At 40.2% G+C, this 19075-nt stretch overlaps 1 long non-coding RNA gene across 1 annotated transcript in view; it reads left to right on the forward strand.

Annotated features, from left to right (window-relative positions):
- LOC138147399 (uncharacterized) overlaps positions 1 to 19075 on the forward strand; it is a 137943-nt gene that overhangs the window by 21703 nt on the left and 97165 nt on the right. The window lies entirely within an intron of this gene.

Genomic DNA, 19075 nt, shown 5'->3' on the forward strand with positions numbered 1-19075 from the left:
TTCTGCAGACAGAGAATGACTTAATGAAGACACTGGCAATGTATCTTGTGGTCTTGCTAAGCTTTGTCTCCCCAGGAACAAAGATTGCTGAGAACTTGCCTCGGGTCAAGATGAAGAAAAGACCTCTCTTTAGGCATTAAATGCTGTACTTAAGCTTGTTATAACTCTGGGGTAGATTCAATTGTGATCCAAGGGTGGGGAACTTTTGACTTTTTTGTACTCTGTGATTGAACAAATGAATGTACTTTACTTATGATTGGAAACTAATCTCCATTTGAGAAGAGGGGCTTTGTGGTTGACTAAATGAATGTACAGCCTAGGGGTGGAGTAATATTTAGAAGAGGGTCTTTGGGAATGACTAAATGAATTATAATGTGGAGGTGTAGTAGTGAATGGAGGTGGAATAGTACTTGGAGATTATTGAATTATACTTGGTGAATGCTGTATTTTGAATGATGCTATATTTTGATTTTTCTCTGTTCTTAATTTTTCACTGAATAAAATGGAGAGCACCTATGCCAATATTTTGAACCTTGGGAAGTTGCCTTTGCTTGGCATTACAACCTGCCACCTGACAAGTGTGATGTACACAGAACCCTCCACTTTGGGAGTCCAAGGGTTTAGTTCAAGGAGGAACATTCAAGATCACATAGGCTCACCCTCTAATCTGGAAAATGAGACTTCTAAAAGTTAAGTGACCTGTGCAAAGTTGTGTAGACAGAGCTGGAATTCAAACCCAGATACTGTGACTCCAAATTCAGGGTTCTTTCTATTTTTCCCATATCAGGAAATCTATGTTCAAATCCTAGCACAGACCCTTATTAGCTGTGTGATCTCGGGCAAATCACTTAATTCTGCTAAGGCTCAATTTCCTCATGTAAAATTGTGGTTATCCTTTTATATAATAGGATTGCAGCAAAGAAAGGGCCTCAAACCTTAAAGTGTTATATAAATATGAGATTTTAGGGATTGTCTAGGCAAAAATTAGGCTTGGCTCCTGTGGGACACTTGGGGGGAGAAGGAAGTGTGGGCATTAGAGATACGCAGTAGGAAACAGTGATCAGAAGCACTAAGCTTGGGTCAAATAAGGAAAATCAGAGGGTTGTTTAGTCATCAGGGCAAAGGAGGTCAATAAAGAGCGGTGAAGATTAGGCAGTCCAGGCTGAGTCAGAGCAGGCAACCTAGAATACAGGCCGAGATAAACACAAAAAGTCAAGGAAGCCAAGTTTGGAAAAGTCAGATGTATTCAGGGAGAAGAACTCCAAAAGCTCCAAGAAACTACCCAGTCTTTGTTCAATGGGCATCGTTTTTAATCCTGGACAGCGCACCAGCAACTTCTGCTGCTTAAGGGGGCTGAACTGTTGGAATCAAGGAGCTTTCTCTGTGTCAGGCCTCTGGTGTGGGGCTTACAGAGGTTAAGGACTTTGTCCAAGGTTACATGGCCAGTAAGTATCTGAAGTAGGAACCAAATTCTTGTCTTTCTGACTATACAGGTCAAGGCCTCTTTCTGCATTATATAGGAAGGACCCCAGTTTGACTTTAGTTGAGGGCTTGTGTAAGGTAAGAGAGTAGTAAGACATAGAATGGTCCTGTAACTATGTACATAGATTCTAAAAATTCTGGGAAGGGGTCAAATATACAAAAGGTCTTCAGGAACTCAGACATCTCAACTGGTATTGACAAGTGGGAAATACTTTACTTCTAGAGAAAAGGAAATGATTTGATTCTCAAATTGACAAATCTGTCATATTTCAAGATGAGTTAAAAAACAAAAATTTAAGGACAGAAGAGAACAAAGAAGGGAAGAATTTTTCTTTTGAGAAATTTAATTTAAATATTAAATTAAATTAAATATTAACTATCCCTTTTAATTATGAGATCCAAATAATTTAGACACCCAATGGAATTTGTATATATAAATAAGAGTGTGTGTAAACAATTGTTGTTTGTCCTTAATGCTCAATGAGGACCAAAATAATATCACAATGTCAGGGTCAATGTACAGTGTGTCCAGCTGTGTCTGATCACACCAATGTGAGCTCAGAAGGCTCTACCACAAGTCAGACACAAATTATCTGTATGACCACTTGGGAGGGAAATCAGTACAATTATAATTTTTTTTAAATTTCATTAGTTCTCTCTTTATGTAATCCTTTGTTCTAGACACAGTACATGGGAGTGAGGACCATCTGGGGTCAGATACATTTACAGGCACTAGACTGAACAGAATCTACAATGAGTGACAGTGGGCAGCAGTGCTTGCCACATGGTCAGGCTAATTACAAAACGCTCTTCAAGGACCCAGGTGACCACTGACCTCTCCCCTCCCCCGCTCCTGTCATCCGCCATAGACTTTTTACATTTTAAAATGTTTATTTAAACCAACACAATTATAAATATATTGATAAACCTCCTATTTTAATACTCTGTGATATTTCCTTTCATTTCTCTCCACTGACCATTGACTGTTCTGGTCAGTGACCTTACATAGTCTCAGAGCCTACTTTTGCTTTGGTGATATTGCCTGGAAACACAGAACCAGGGAGGCATCTCCCTTCCCCAGGCAAAGATCAGAACAGTGTTGCTTTTTAATGGGAGGAAAAAAAGAAAAGGAAAAAAAAAACCAGAGATGTTTGCATTTCAGGTTGACTGAAACCTTTCAAATCCAAATTAAGAGCTTCAGTTAAATTGACACTGTGTCTATTCTAGGATGAATTCACATAACTCTACCCCAACCCAAACCACATTAGCACAATAATCATTTCACTGGAAGGAACCAATCATGAGAAAAGGCTGGTATGGGGCCTCCATCTGACAAACTTGCTAAAAAGGAAAGAAATTGTTATTTGTTTAAATCTGAGACGCAGCAGCAGTAATAACAGCAATAACCACCATCTCTCATAGGACAGGGCATAACTGAAAAGCCGGTAACACAAGCCTGGATTTCACCTCTTCCCCGGTGCTAATTTAAGCCCAATCAAACAAATCCCTCTACATGGTTTAGGGATTTTTCCTTCTTCCTCCTTCTTCCCCACTACTCTCCAGGCATTTATACTTTGGAAACTTTTTAATCAGAGTTCACTTTCTTCTCTATTTTGGAAACATTTTTAATATTTCTGAATCTACTTTGGTGAGCTTGACTTCCAGTGTTTTAACTCTCTTAAGTCACAGGCAGAGATGGAGAATGCTCCTCTCTGGGGGACAGAAGAGGGAAGAAAAATATGCCTCTGCTCCAGTCTCTGTTGTCGGACTTCCCCCTCCCCCCCATAGTAATGTCATGGTGACTGGCTAAAGGTAGAGACAGGGCCCCAGAGGAGAAGGCAGATAGTGTTAACGGTATTTGAGAAGTGATGTGGTCTAGTGGAAAGGAAACTGGATTTGGAGTCAAAAAATCCATGTTTGAACCCTGGTTCTGAAATTTATGAATTGTATGACCTTGGGCAAGTGACCTAACCTCTTTGGGCCTCAGTTTTCTCATCTGGAAAATGGGGGAGGGGGGACTTGATGAGCTCTAAGCTTCTTTCCATCTTCAAATTTATGATTTTATGATCCTCCTGAGGAAGAGTCAGAAAACAACAGCCTGAGTACCTACACTCTAGCCTAGGATCAAATCTTGTCCTTCACTTGTTTGGGTTTGGTTTGATTTTTTTTTTTTTTATGACCAGAGAACTAAGATTGACTTTCACGTATTAAAAATACATTCATTTAAAATAATTTAGATATAATTATTTTAAAATGTAAAAATCCATTTTTAGCACCACCATCCCAGTATAAATACAGGTAATGTAGTTTCCAGAGTCACTGGCAGCATTCCTGTATCTTTATCTAACCAAACATACTTTTTGTTCCTTTTTCCAGGGACCTGGGGCCATTTCCAGAATAGCTCCTTAAGACCCATATCTTTTGAAATGCAGTTTCAAGAAATGAAGGATTTGCTAATTATATGGGACAATTTAAGAGAGGAGAATAAGGAGAATTTAGATAAAAGGATTTGAAATTAGGGAATCTGTCTTACTCATGGTATCACTTACACCCACCCAGAGCTGTGTGACATTGAACAAGTTGATTCATCTTTCTTGACCCGATTTTCATCACCTATAAAATTAGGGGATAGATCAGACCAGTGGTTCTTAACTGTGGGTCCATGGACTTTAAAACAAACAAAAAAGTAAACATACTATGTGTTTGTGTATGTGTGATTTTATGCACTTAAAAACATTATTCTGTGGAGTTCATAGGCTTCACCAGAATTCCAAAGAAAGGGGTCCACAACACACACACAAAAAGGTTAAGAGCCCCTGGACTATCCAATATTTTGCATTCTAAACCCTAGTATTCTATGACCTTTGCTGCAAAAGAGTCAGTATTTCAATAGTCTCTCATTTCCCCAAATTTCAAAGGGAGAGGATGTGGGGAGTTTGCCCTTAATTTTTGTTATGCTGAGGCAGGTACTTAATAAATGTTTATTTACTGATGATTGACTAATGTTGGTATTTAGATGTTAACCACTTAAGTTAATTGTTAAGAATTCACTAATGGGAATGAGAAAGCAAAAGATGCCTGGCGCATCCTGGAGAAAAACTTAATAACTGGCTCTCAAGAGAAAGGACATATCAAAAGGCAGCCTGGGTATCTGAATGGATGGCCGAGGACAAAGGAAATAAATTTGTTAAGGACAAGATGGGTTTCTGAAGAGACCTACTGTTGCCCAGGAAATCATGTGACTTCTACTAGCAGTGAACGTCTGCCAAAGTGGAACACATGAGCTGGGAACCAGATGAACTAGGTGAGTCCTTGGGAATGCCTCTTTACCTCTGATCCTCATTTCCTTTTCTATAAAGGAGAGGTTGGATTCCATTATCTCCAAGGCTCTTTTAGTTCTGGCAGATACACTGTACAGCTAGTGCATAGCTCTGAAATTCTGAGTCCTCACTCTATATACCTTCATAATTCTTCATGCACGTCTCAAGTAGCTTCTGTTATACTTAGAATGACTGGCCTGAGTATCCACTCAAACCAGACTATCTTTTGCCCCATGAAAATGAGATATGTTCCAATCTGTGACTTCAAATCTGGGCTTGGTCACCGCTTGGCTATGTGACTGGAGGAAACTGTCCACTCCAGTTTCCTCAACTATAAAATGGGGATAATGGTAACATATACTCACAGGGTTGTTGCAAGGATCAAATGACATAATATTTTAAAGTGCCTGGCACATAGTAAGTGCTATGTAAATGTTAGATAGTACTTGCCTTTGCTTAGACAATTAGCAAAATGTCTTTCAGCTGCCAATAGGGTCACAAAGAGTCAGACACGACTGAAATGACTCAACCACAATAACAAATAGCTGACAGTTTTGAATATTTTGAAATTAATTTCTTTTATATTGTCTTGAAAGTTGAGGAAAAATGTATGTTATTTTAAGGTCCTATGACAACCCACAGATATTCTAGCCATATGGAACTTGCCACTCCCCAGGCTGGTTTCAATGCAATAAACTAAACCCATGTGTTCCTATAGATCCACAGATCCTAGTGTAACACTAGATTTACTGTTAGTCAGTTTACCAATTTATATGCTAATGAGTGTGACTCTCAAATTAGACTGATGCTCCTCAGTGGATAAAATCAAACTTTTATTAGTCAAAGGCCACCTTCTCTTCCTCTAAAAACAAAACATGCATTTTAGAGGTTCTGATAAGTGTCTTTCACACCAGCCTCTGACCAGGTTCCCTCCCTGCCCAGTCAGAGGCCTGTCTCTCTCCTAGGTGGTCACAGAACAAATCTCTGTCAGTCAGTCAGCGCTGCTCTTAAGAGAGCCCAGAAAACCTCAGGGTCAAGGTTAGGCCTGCCCTAGGAACAGGCTGATAGCTCAGGACTCACCTGGGTCTTTTTGAATACTTTTAGCTATGCATGTATTCCTAAATGGTTTAACACACAATCTGATTGACAGTTTACTTCAAAATTACTGATAAAGTTGTTTATAATATTCTTTTTCCTTGGTGGTTTGTTTTATCAGCAGGTCCACATGTATTTATCAGTTGTTTAAGAATACACATAAGTTGTTACTACATCATAGCACATAGGTGCTTATCTTATTACTGAGAAATGACTTACTCAAAACAGCCAGACTATTTTTTTTTTTTCACCATACATTTTTCTGTCATCCTTCAAAGCACCTCTACATAATTCCTCATTTGTAACGTGTTGTGACTTGCTTTTACCCGTCATGTACTTCTCCATTACCCATCATAAACTATGGTTTTCCATGGTAGGGGAGGGGCATCTCCAGCCATCCTGATCTATATCTTGTCACTGGACCCAGAGGGTTCTGGAGGAGAAAGTGAGGCTGGTGACTTTGCTCCTCCCTCACTGTAATCCAGCTTACTTGGCAAATCATGGCATCATCTCCCTAATGACATGAACAAAGGACAAACAACAGCAACTTAAAACTCAATCACAAAATGGAATCAGTTACGCTAAGTTGACAAACTATCATATGATGGTAATAAAATTTGTTCTCACTAAAATATCAATTATGTTAAACTGGAGCGTCTAGGTGGTGCAATGAATAGAGCACCAGCCCTGGAGTTAGGAGGACCTAAGTTCAAATCTGCCCTCAGACACTCAATACAAAAAACTAGCTGTGTGACCTTGGGCAAGTCACTTAACCCCAATTGCCTTGCCTTCCCCTCTCTAAAAAAAAAAAGTTAAAAAAATTATGTTAAAAAAAACTTTATTTCTATGGCAAGAATAGATGGCTCAGTAGATAGACCACAGGGTCTGGAGTCAGGAAGACCTGAGTTCAAATCCAGCCTCAGACACTTACTAGCCATGTGACCCTGGAAAAGTCATTTAACCCTGTTTGCCTCAGTTTCCTCATCTGTAAAGTGAGCTGGAGAAGGAAATGGCAAATCATTCCAGTATCTTTACCAAAAACATACTAAATGGGGTCATGAAGAGTCAGACATGACTGAACAGCTATTTTATTAGACACTAAATCTTATTCTTACTATATTCAGTGAAATCAGTGGTCTTAGCAAGGAGAGGCCTAATACTAATCAAATTGACTAGACTGAGGAGCTAGTTTTCTGTCGAAAAAATGGGGAAAAGAACCCTTTAAAAAACCCTATCCTTCCTTGGAAAAGTGACATAGCTCTTACTGAACTTTGGATGTGGCAGGGCTTAGAATGTCAAAGACCATAGGATCCAAGTTCTGGATTTGGACCTGGACAGGACTCCAGAAGCCATGGATCCATCTGATCCAATCTTCCTGCTTTATAAAAGAGGTAACTGACTTGTTCAAGGTCTAACAGGTAGTGTCAGCAGTGGGATTTGGTGTTGCTTCTAATTCTCATCTCTGAAAGGAAACTGCAGCAAGGGGAAGGTGGTAGAGACATTTTATAAGAAGGGCAAAGATTTAGCCACAAAATTGAAGAGATACATTGTACTAACTGTGACTTTTGGTAGGATTGGCATCAGAGATCAAGATGAAAAAACAGCCCTATGGAGAATTCCTGTTCCTAGGGCAGCCATGTGGCACAACAGATAGAGCACTGACTTTGGAGTTAGGACAGCTGGATGGTGCAATAGATAGAGCACTGGAACTTAAGTCAGGAAGACTCATCTTCCTGAGTTCAAATCTGGCTTCAGCCACCAGCCACGTGACGTTAGGCAAGTCATTTAACCCTGTTTGCCTCAGTTTCCTCATCTGTAAAATGAGCTAGAGAAGGAAATAGCAAACCACTCTAGTTATCTTTGCCAAGAAAACCCCAAGTGGGGTCACCAAGAATCAGACACTATTAAAAATGACTGAACAACAATTGGAGTTATGAAAACCTTAATTCAAATCCTAATAGTGACCTTCAGTACATGTGGAATACAGGGCAGGTTATTTAACTTCATTTTCCTCAGTTGGAATGTGTGGATAATGATAGCAGTTACCTCTTACAGTTATTGTGAATATGCAAAGAGATGGTATATGTAAAAAGCACTGCAAATCCTAAGGCATTATGGGAATATTAGTTATGATGATGGCACACTGTTCCCTGAGCAAGAAAAGCATTTCATTTTCTGTCCTCCCTACATGTCTGCCTCCTAGGCTTAGGTCAGAAGAAATTTACATTGTTATTCTAAAGGCAAATTTGTCTGCTCCCTACATTTGAGAACTTCCTCTATATGTCCCTAACTAAATTTTCATATAATTTTTACCTTCTTTCCCTAACCACCCCAAAGTCACAGAAGAGATGTAACAGTGAATTGAGTGGCCAGTACCTAAATAAACTGCCTCTATTCCCCGAGAGAGTTCTCTGCAAGAAAGGTTCAAAAAGTCCTTCTGAATCACCAGAATAGGATGGGAAAAGTCATACAAGAGACAAGCTCCAGAGCCAATCCAGAGGAGGCAGGAAAAAAATCTTAAATCAAAGGATTAAGTTAGAGAGAAAAGTTAGTCAAGTTGCCAGAGCAAGCTTCTAAAATGATTACCTGATTTATTATATTATTCTTTTTTTAAAAGGGAATGTATTTGGAGGGAATTTCGCAGCCTGGATTCCTGGAAAGCCCAAGAAGAATCCCACCCTTCAGCTAAGTGACTAGAGGTCTAATAACATGAATAGCCAAATTAAAAAGAAAAAGATTTATCAGCATGCTAAGGAAGACTGCTCCCTGGGAGCGGTTTCAGCTTCCTAGGACAGATTTTGTTTAAAACTTTCCATACCAAATGAAAACATACAGTTAATCAGCAGCATTTTGCTGCAACTTGGTATAAACAAGTAAAGCATTTCACAGAACAGTGTAGGACTCTAAGGACTTGAATTCAAAATCTCATTTATCACTTACTACTTATATATCTGTAGGCAAGTCACTTAATCTCTCTGGGCCTCAGTTTCCTTACCAGTAAAATAAGGGGGTTGGATTAGATGGGGTCCCTCTGGGGCAGCTAGGTGGTGCAGTGCTGGCCCTGGTGTCAGGAACACGAGTTCAAATTCAGCCTTTTGTTATTATTTTTTTATTATATCTTTTGGGGGGTGAGGGGGAAAGGCAAGGCAATTGGGGTTAAGTGACTTGCCCAAGGTCACACAACTATGTAAGTGTGTCAAGTGTCTGAGGTCAGATTTGAACTCAAGTCCTTCTGACTCCAGGGCTGGTGCTCTAGCTGCCCCACCTTTTTTTGACCTTGACCAAGTCACTTAACCCTGTTTGCCTCAGTTTCCTCATCTGTAAAATGAACTGGAAAAAGAAATGGCAAATCATTCTAGTATCTTTGCCAAGAAAATCTCAAATGGAGTCATGGAGACTTGGTACACAGCTGAAATGACTGAACAGCAACAAACTCCCTTCCAGAGCTAGGTCTATGGTCCTATGATTCTCCATACCTAGAATGGACTCCCTGTTCAATCAATCGACATACTTATCTCTTCCATCTTTCAGAGTCCAACCCTCATGGTACCTCCTTCATAAAGCCCTTCCTGAACCTATTCTTCATCCTCAATGCTCTGATGAAAATGCCCTTTTCCACCTTGTGTCTCCTAGCATTTTGCTCAGACTTTTCCTTTACATACCTACTCATGTTTCATAGTTCTTTCTGTATTTGCTCTCCTTCTTCCCCTCAGCTTCTTGAGTACAGGGCTTGGTATTCTATCTCCCAACCAAGCCTGATGCCTTATGCAAATACTTAATAAGTATTTGCCAGTTTGAATTGAAATAAGAAGAAGTGGACTTTGCTGAGTTTGCAGTTTTGCCTAGAGTGGTGTACACTATATATTATAATTAAAGATGATTCAAAGGAAATGGTTTTCTGAGAAATGACAACCCTGACCTGCCCCCTCAAAACTAAATTAGTTTAACTTCTCTTTAGTCTCATCTATTTTCCTGTGGTTTCTCAGTCTTTCTGATTTGGTCTAAGTTTGCAAGTAGAAATGCGATTATGATACCAAATGCATTGTTTTCTTGTCATTCCTAGTCCAAGAAGAACCCAGGAATGACATCATGTTAGAAAATCCATCAAAGAAAGGCAACGTAGGAGTTCAAGTTCTAGGCTAGGAGTGGGGGACTCTTGGATTCTATTGGTTTATTATGGCAAATCTGACCTTTTAGAATTATTTTACTGTCTGCCTCAACTGACCCAGAAAAATATATATGTAGCCTCAACCACATTACTGACAAAACCTTATAACAAAACCAACTGAGGTAGATATACTGTGGCTTACTATGTCTCTTTCCTGCATGGTGTTTGGGTATTGACCAGACAAAACTTCTTACTTTACCTAGCTTTGGGCGGTTTTCTCACCCCAGATTCCCTTTAAGGAGAATGCTATAGGAATTCCTTTTACCCCCACCCCTCCTCTCTTCCCAATGACATCACATCAATTTCTCAAGTGGTTTAAAGGATACTTACTATTAAGTGGTTTCCTCAAACACGCATGTTGCTTTTCTGCATTATAGATTATGGGGGGGAGGGGAATCAAAATAACAGGTAATCTTTGTTCTACTACTTACGTAGTACTACATTTTTTTCCCTGTAACCTTGGGCAACCTCACTAGGCCTGTCACCTCATCTGGATAGTAAAGGGCATGTCTTTATGGCCACATGACTTCAGTGACCAGTACAACCTGAATTGAAGGGTCAGGCAAAAGAAGGAGGTGTACAGTAGCAGGGTAAAATTGGGGAGGGATAGAGTAAAAGACAGTAAGAGGAAAGTCAATGGTAGAATTGTATCATCCCTGCTTCAGCCTTGCTTACAAACACTGAGAGTTCTATTGTATTCACTCTCCTGGAATCCACCTGCCCTCCGATGTTCTTGGTTTTCTATGTGGGAAGGCTTGAGATGGATGTATGCTGAGAAGATCTGGAGTCTCTAGGAGTGTGGAAGAACATGAGAGTTTGGTTCAGAGGCTATATTTGCTTATCAGTATTCAGAAGAGCTACCAAGACTCCCCAGCGCAGATCCCAAATCCCGGTACCCCTTTGTGCATTCTTGAAATGATCTCCCACTTCTGCTATGTGGGGGATACACAAGGATATTTTTTTTGTCTTTTTGTAAATAAACCCCTGAAACTCGAGAAGTTCTATAGCTTGAAAGGGATTGACAAGGTAGAGTGAGAAGAAATCAGGATGGGGATGGGATGGGGCAATGAGGCAGAGAAGAATGTAAAGGAGAGCCTGGATCTTTGGAAGATGAAGTGGCTTGCTTGGAGCCATAGCTCTGGGGAGTGCTTGCTGACATTTTTTTACCTCTGAGGGAAATGATGATTTCTCTCTCATATTAGTAACCAATTATTAAATTAAAATTAAGATTTTCCCTTCCTATTTCCTCATTCAGAAACAAGCCCCTATAGGTTTATTTGGCCCTTCTCTGAAGGACATTGCTGATAGATGACATTACCCAAATCCTCGGAGTCCATGATTTTTTATCTTGGGTGGGACCCCACTCAACTAGAAAACCTTATAAACAGAATCCAACCCAGGCAAGATCTTGCTCTTAGGAAATATGGCCCTGTCCTTGGGACCTTCCATTAGAATTTAGGGTGACCCAACTTATAAAGGGGAAAACTAGCCAGAGTAATCTGGGTAGAGATGGATTTTCTTTGCCCAAATTGCTAGAGACTGTTGAGTTCATGATAGGGTCTCCTTCCAGCAGAAGATTGTCCACCTCCTCATTAATATGTCTATCACCTCATTAATTGTTAAACAACCAGAGTTGAGTTCTGCCTGTTGGGAACACCCATTTTTCCAAGAGCATTTAAACTCTCCAAGGCCCCCAATGTTCATCTTTGACTCCTGAGAGTGCCACCAACCTCATTTTATTGATTATTTGCTAGTCATAATTAATAAAATTTATTACCCAGAAATTACATCCCTAGGACTTTTCATACATCACACCTCGATATCACCATACTTGCTATTTTGAGAAAATTCTTCTTTTTCTTGACTATAATACAAAAATCTAAATGATTTGTTATTAACATGCTGAATTAGTTTCTAGTGGGATAGAAACCAAATGATCCAGTATAAGTATCAAAAGCCCAGGGAATCAGTTCATGGATTACAAATTAATTGAGGCAACTGGAGCCTGGAATAAGGAAGACTTGAGTTTAAATCCAAACTCAGACACTTACTAGCTGTATGACTCTGGGCAAGTCAATTAACCTCTGTCTCAGTTTCCTCAGCTGTAAAATAGGAATGATAATAACTAGGTTGTTATGAGAATCAAATAAGATAATATTTATAAAACACTTAGCATACTGGCACATAAATAGGCACTAAATAAATGTTTATTCCTTCTTTCCCTCTTCCCTACTTTGGTCCTTAGTATCATCAATAGAATACGTAGCCTCATTTCTTTAACACTCTGTTAATTTTTCCCCCAATCCAAACCTTGATATTAAATCAGTTTTTGCTCTACTTCCAGAAATATAGCTGATCCAGACTGCAGTTCTAGCCTTCCAGAAACTGGTCCTTCATCTTTCATAAGTAATGACATTTCTCTTATGGCCATCTAGTTCTGTTCTCTCAGAAAATCTCACTCTTAGCATGAGAGCTATGGCCAGAAAAATCCTATTCTGCTCCCCCTTCTCTCCAACCCAGTAAGAAAGAGTTCTTTCCTGCCTGGGCCCCAAGACTACCTTTGAAGTTACATACCTTAGTCCCTCTTCCAGAGGTCTCACTGCTCTGCCCGATTATGTTTTAATCTGGCTAGAGCAGCACTTGGAGTTTTGTAGGCATCTAGCAGCTGACACCTCTGCTTTAAACCACAGCTTCTTAACCTGGGATCTGTGGACTTAAAAAAGTTTAAAAAAAAAGTTTTTAACTTTTTCAGTATAATTGATTACTTTTGTAATATTATGTATTTAAAAATCATTATTCTGAAAAGAGGTCTCCAAGTTTGATCAGTCTGCCAAAGGGATCATGACATTAAAAAAAAATGGAGAACCTTTACTCTGAACTATTAGAAATTGAAATTTGCCCCCTAACACTTGTCAGCTTTCACAACTTCATCACGACAGACTCGAAGTTGGAAGGGAGCTTAGAGATTGAGGTGCTGGTTGAAGCCCTTCATTTTACAAATGGTAAAACTGAGGCTCAGAAAAGTTGAGTAATTTGACCAAAGTCTCACAGGTAGTAAGTTAAAGGAACAAGATTTGAAGCCCGTTGGGTGCTGGAAGCAAGGAAGCAGGAAGACTCCTCTTCCTAAGTTCAAATCCAGGCTCAGACCCTTACTGGCTGTGTGACCCTGGCCAAGTCACTTAACCCTGTTTGCCTCAGTTTCCTCATCTATAAAAATGAGCTGGAGAAGGAAATTGCAAACCTGTATCTTTGCTAAGAAAACCCCAAAAGGGGTCATGAAGAGTTGTGACTCAATAACAAATTTTGTGTTGTTTTCTCTCATTAAAATTTAAGCTTTTTGAGGGTAGGGACTGTCTTTTTGCTTGGATTTGTTATCTTTTTTGATCACAGGCCATCTTCCTTATGCCAGCTTTCTAGCTGTGTGACCCTGGGTAAGTCACTTCATCCTGTGTGGCTCAGTTCCTCATCTGTAAAATGAGCTGGAGAAGGAAACGGCAAACCACTCAGGTATCTTTGCCAAGAACAACCCATATGGGGTCATGGAGAGTTGGGACACAAATGAAAAGCAATACACAACCTCTAGGTCCAGATCCCATGAGCTTTCCACTGCACCATGGCTTTGCACCATGGGTAGAGCGAGGATAATTCAAAGTCTGCCTCAGTTTCCATCCTCTGAATCCCTCCTCAATTGCAAGGCAGAGATAAATTTTAAAAGCAGGGGGCTCTTGGGCAAGGCTTATCTCAGATTAACAGCTGGAGGCAGCCGAGTGGCTGCAAATAAAACAGAGAGCCTGGAGTCATGGAAGGCCTCAATTCCAACCCAGCCTCAGACACTTGCTCTGTGCAATTCTGGGCAAATCACTTCCTCTCTGCTTGCCTCAGTTTCCTCAACTGTAAAGTGGAGCTAGTAAGCACCTACCTCACAGGGTTTTCCTGAGAATCAAATGAGGGAGCATTTATAAAGCACTTAACACTGCCCCTCACCCAGGGCAGGTACGACATCAATGTGTGTTCCTTTCTCACTGACAGGCCAGCTCTAGCTCTAACAAGCTCTATGGCTGGTATGGGCAAGTACATTTCTCTTTAGCCACTTCTGCATGTGGGTAAAATAATGACTTATGTTGGATTACTCTGAAGAATCCATTTTATAAAACACCAAGGAGCAGAATAGATTTACTTGGTTTTTTAAGAAATCTTTTCCCTCCTATGTTTCAGGGTTGTTGTTATTTTGGGTTTTTGTTTGTTTTTTTGTTTTGCTTTAATCCTCTCCTGGCTTCCCATCAGCATCACCATCACAGTCTGTATTTACCATTAGCCCTGTAAAGCGTTCCCTCACTTTAGAAAGTTCAATGAAGTTCCCAGTCAGAGCAGAGTCAGATTTCCTGGCTTTTGCAGACTCTTTAAGCTTTCTTAGGGGCACTTTCCTTGACTGTCTGCAGACCTTAGGTACTGGAATTCATTTTTTTTAAGGCACCTCAAACATTCACAGGCAATGAAGGCTAATGCCTCATTCACTTTGGGGGTATTGTGGGAGTTTCCCAGCCTGGATTCCCTGAGAGCTCAAATTGAATCTCACTCACCCTAAGGTCTGCAAGACTGGAGGGTCAAGAAATAAGTAGCCACATTGAAAAAGAAAATGATTTATTAACATCCTAAAGAAGACAGTTTGGGCTTGTAGCAGCTTCAGCTTCTTAGAGCACAGATTGATTTACTGGCAGAAAGGAAATGGGAGTATTATGTAAAAACCTCAGAATCACAGGAGTTGATAAAGACCAGGAGGGGTCTTCCTCTGGGAAAATGCATTTCTCTGTAATTAGTCAACCCTAAAAAAAGTAGAAGCCTCCTTCTAGATAGAATCAGTCTGAGTCATCTTGTTGCCAGAAAGGAGAGAAACAAAGAAGCCCCCGAGGATCTCTAGTGATACAGTTCCATAGCTTGGTTTCTTTAGCTGTAAAGGTTTATCAGTGGAGATGTTTTCCCCCAAATCACAGCGTTAGTGTTCATCTTGCTCCTCCACAGGGGTTAGTTTCCCTAGAATACATCTGTGACATTTAAAAGATTTGAGTGATTAAATTTCTGGGTAATGAATCATAGTAATTCTAGTATTTTATTAATAAAAAGGTCAGAGACACTCTCAAAGGCCAAAGATCAATTATAGAGGTGGGCTTACAGTTTACATACCCTTGGAAGAGTGGGTGTTCCTAAGGGTGGCAATAGACTCTGATTGGCTAACAATTAATGAGAGAATGAATATTGTAATAAGAGGTGAACCTATTCTAATGAGGGACTGGGGGGGGTGTAATTTTGATGATGTCATTTGCTTCTAAATTACCCAGCCTTGAACAATCTAATGAAAGAATTTATCCCCACCCAAGCCTGTGTAAAACACAAAAGGCTTCCCCACCTGGGAGGGGTCTGAACAAGATTGAGGAGAAAGTTAATTCAATCTCATTATCAGCAACATCCCTCAGCCCCTGAACAATCTACACACATCAGAAAAAAATCCTGGTCCTAATTCAATAACCAATTATTAATGTGGGAGAGAAATAATCATTTCTCTCATGTCAAGGGTTATCAAATTTTCTGTCTTAAGCTATTTTAAGAAGAAGTGAACAGAGAAGGTGAGGAAAATGCACATCACAAATTCCTCCTTTGGCCTATGGCAGGCCATCAGCCAAGTCACAAACCTTTCAGAGTTTCAGTTTCCACCTTTACAAAAATAAAAATAATTTTATTAACAAAGCTGCACATCACAATAGAATGCTGGGTTGATGTAACTGGATAGGATGTGGCTTTTCTCTTGGCTATTGCAGCTAAAATGGGGTTAGTTGCCACTGGGTGAATGTGGTATCTTGAAGGATTATTATGTTAGATTACAAATTAAGTTTTCCTCAGCAAAGTTTTATATCTGTACTGAAGGATTTTATAATAGCATATGTACAGTAATTTTTTTTTTTTTTTGCTTTTTGGAGGGGGGAAGGCAGGGCAATTGAGGTTAAGTGATTTGCCCAAGGTCACATGGCTAGTAAGTGTTTAGTGTCTGAGGTTAAGTGCCTGATGAACTCAGGTCCTCCTGGTTTCAGGACCTATTCACTGCACCACCTAGATGCCTCCTGTGCAGTAATTTTTTAAGCAAAAATATTACCTCTCTTTTAGTAATTTGTATAGTTAAGTACTTAGCATGCTGTCCGGCATATAGCACTTAATAAGGCTGACTACAGTGAATAAAACACTCACTTTAGAACTGAGACCTAGGTTCAAATCCTGCCTCTGACATTACCCTTATCTCTTTGGGCAAGTCACTTAACCTCTCTCTGGGTCTCACTTTCCTCATCTGTAAAATCAGGATGTTGGATTAGATGGTTTCTGAGGTCTTTTCTAGCTCTATATAGATAGTGATCCTATGAATACCATATTTGGAGTCAAAGGGTTTGCTTTCAAATCCTAGTTGTAACTCTTACTACCTGTTACCTTGTGCAAGTCACTTATCTTCACTTCCTTACCTTCAGAATGGAGGGGCTAGACTTTAGATAGCCTCTATGGTGCCTTCTAGGGCAGCCAGATGGTACAGTAGATAGAACTCCAAGACTGGAGTCGGGAGGACTCATCTTGAGTCCAAATCCATCTTCAAATACTTACCAGTGGTGTGACCTTTGTGGGAAATCACTGTAGGAAGTTGTTGCTTCTGCATAACAGCCAAGTTGCTAAACAGGATGCAGATGCTTATGTGGCAGGTGGAAAGTATAAAGAAAATGAGGGGAAGGGGGCGCCTCAGCGTGGGTAATGGGAGATGGAAACTCGAGGAGACTTTTGTGGGGAGTTTAGGCGCTCTGGATTGGCAGTAAGCCTTTCGGTACCCAGCCAATGGGGAAGCAGGGGAGGGAAATATGAATGGGGAACAGGGAATAGGGAATAAAAGGCACTGTATTTGTCTCACCGTGTGTGCCTACTTGTCAGGTACCCGCTCCTGCAAGAATGTTAAATAAAAGTCCTTCCTAGCTCACCGACGTCTTCGTGGAATTCTTGGTAAGACTCTCTGTTTCTTACAACCGTGAACAAGTCACTTAACCATATTTGCCTCAGTTTCCTTATCTGTAAAATGAGCTGGAGGAGGAAATGACAAACTAGTATGTTTGTCAAGAAAACCCCAAATGGGTCATGGAGTGTCAGAAACAACTCAAGAAAACTGAACAACAATAGCACAGTGCCTTCTCTCTCTAAATCTATGACCCTGGAATCACGAGAGAGTGCTATACCAAGTTAGAAAGCAGCTAAAGAAATACAGACACTGGGCATAGGCTAATAGCTTTTATCACTCCTTTTAACTGAGCTCCATTTTTCACGTCTTAGGCCTAAGTAGCAAAACTCCCCCTAACTCTTCACATAGCCAGTTAACACCACAGAACTGACTTTGCTCCAAAGCTTACTGTAGTTTTGAACTCGAGGTCTCCTGCAAGCAAGCCTTTAATTAGCCACTTACCCTTATCTGAGAGTTTCAATTTACCTCTTTAATGCTCCTAATTAAACTTCATCACACTGTTTACTGGGGCAGCTTTCCATCTATTTCCTTTCACAGTCAAAGCAGAAAAAACTCTTCTTGCACACTCTGGGGAGAAGACTAATCTGAGGGTTAGAACTTCCAGGTTCCAATCTGAACTTGGCCACTAAGTAAGTGACCTTAAGTAAAGCACTTCATTTCTCTGTTTTCTTATCTGAGAAATGGAGTTGGATTAGATGATCTCCAACTCTAAACCTGTGGGATTCTTAATTACTCTCCTGACTGTCTTTTTCTCCCAATTAGAAAAAAAATAAATTCATTCCTATTCACTCAGAGTCCATATTTATCACTACTCCTTTGCCTGCTTTCAAAGAATATTCTTTGATAGCCACTCTCTCTGAAGGTCTCAAGTTGCCACAGATCTTCCCTTCTTTCTTAAAGCTCGTTCCCCTTTGCAATAGGGCATAACAGGTCTAAACACAATTATAAATTGGTTTCCTTCAATACTCTTTAGTTTGTCTGCTTTATAAATTCTTGTTGTTGTTCAGTCATGTCCAATTTCATCCCAGGTTTTCTTGGCAGAGATACTGGAGTGGTTTACCATTTCCTTCTCCAGCTCATTTTATAGATGAGGAAGCTAAAGTAACAAGGTTTGGTGACTTGCCCAGGGTCCCACAGCTAGTAAGTGTCTGAGGCCAGATTTGAGCTCAAGAAGATGAGTCTTCCTGAGCCAGGGCCAGAACTCTATCCACTGCACCACCTTAGCTGCCTTACTAGTTGGTATAAGTAATAATTAATGGGGATAGGCCTTTGTAATGTAATGCCAAGGAAAGGCAACTTCCCAAGGTTCAGAATACCAGCATAGGTGCTCTCCATTTTATTCAGTGACCAACCAAGAACAGAGAAGATTAAAACATGACATCATTCAAAATACAGCATTTACTAAGTGTGATTAAATAATCTCCAAGTACTACCCCACCCCAGGATCTTCCAATCATTCAATCAATTACAAAGTCCCTGTTCTAAATACTACTCCACCCCTAGGCTATACGTTAATTAAGTCCATCACAAAACCCCTCTTCTCAAATGGAGATTAGTTTCCAAACATAAGTAAAGTACTTTCATTTGTCAATCACAGAGCACAATAAGGTCAAAAGTTCCCCACCCCTGGATCACAATTGAATCTACCCCAGAGTTACATCAAGTTTAAACACAGCACTTAATACCCAAATGGAGGTCTTTTCTTCATCTTGACACGAGGCAAGTTCTCAGCAATCTTAGTTCCTGGGGAGACAAGGCTTAGCAAGGCCATAAGATACATTGCCAGTCCCTTCATGAATTTATCCTCTGTCTGTAGAACAGTCCTAGAACCCCTGAACACATTAGCAAAGCCCTCTCCCAGGATTTCTGTAAACATACAACAAGAAAATCCTTCTTCAGGGCTTCTGAACCAACAGAAAGGCTCCCAGACCCCTGCAACAACAGCACTGTCCTTCACCAGTGGACAGTATT

This window comes from Petaurus breviceps, unplaced genomic scaffold (assembly GCF_028583685.1).
Source record: "Petaurus breviceps papuanus isolate PSGF00001 unplaced genomic scaffold, PetGlider_PUasm1.0 90792, whole genome shotgun sequence".
In the NCBI taxonomy this organism is placed as follows: Eukaryota; Metazoa; Chordata; class Mammalia; order Diprotodontia; family Petauridae; genus Petaurus; species Petaurus breviceps.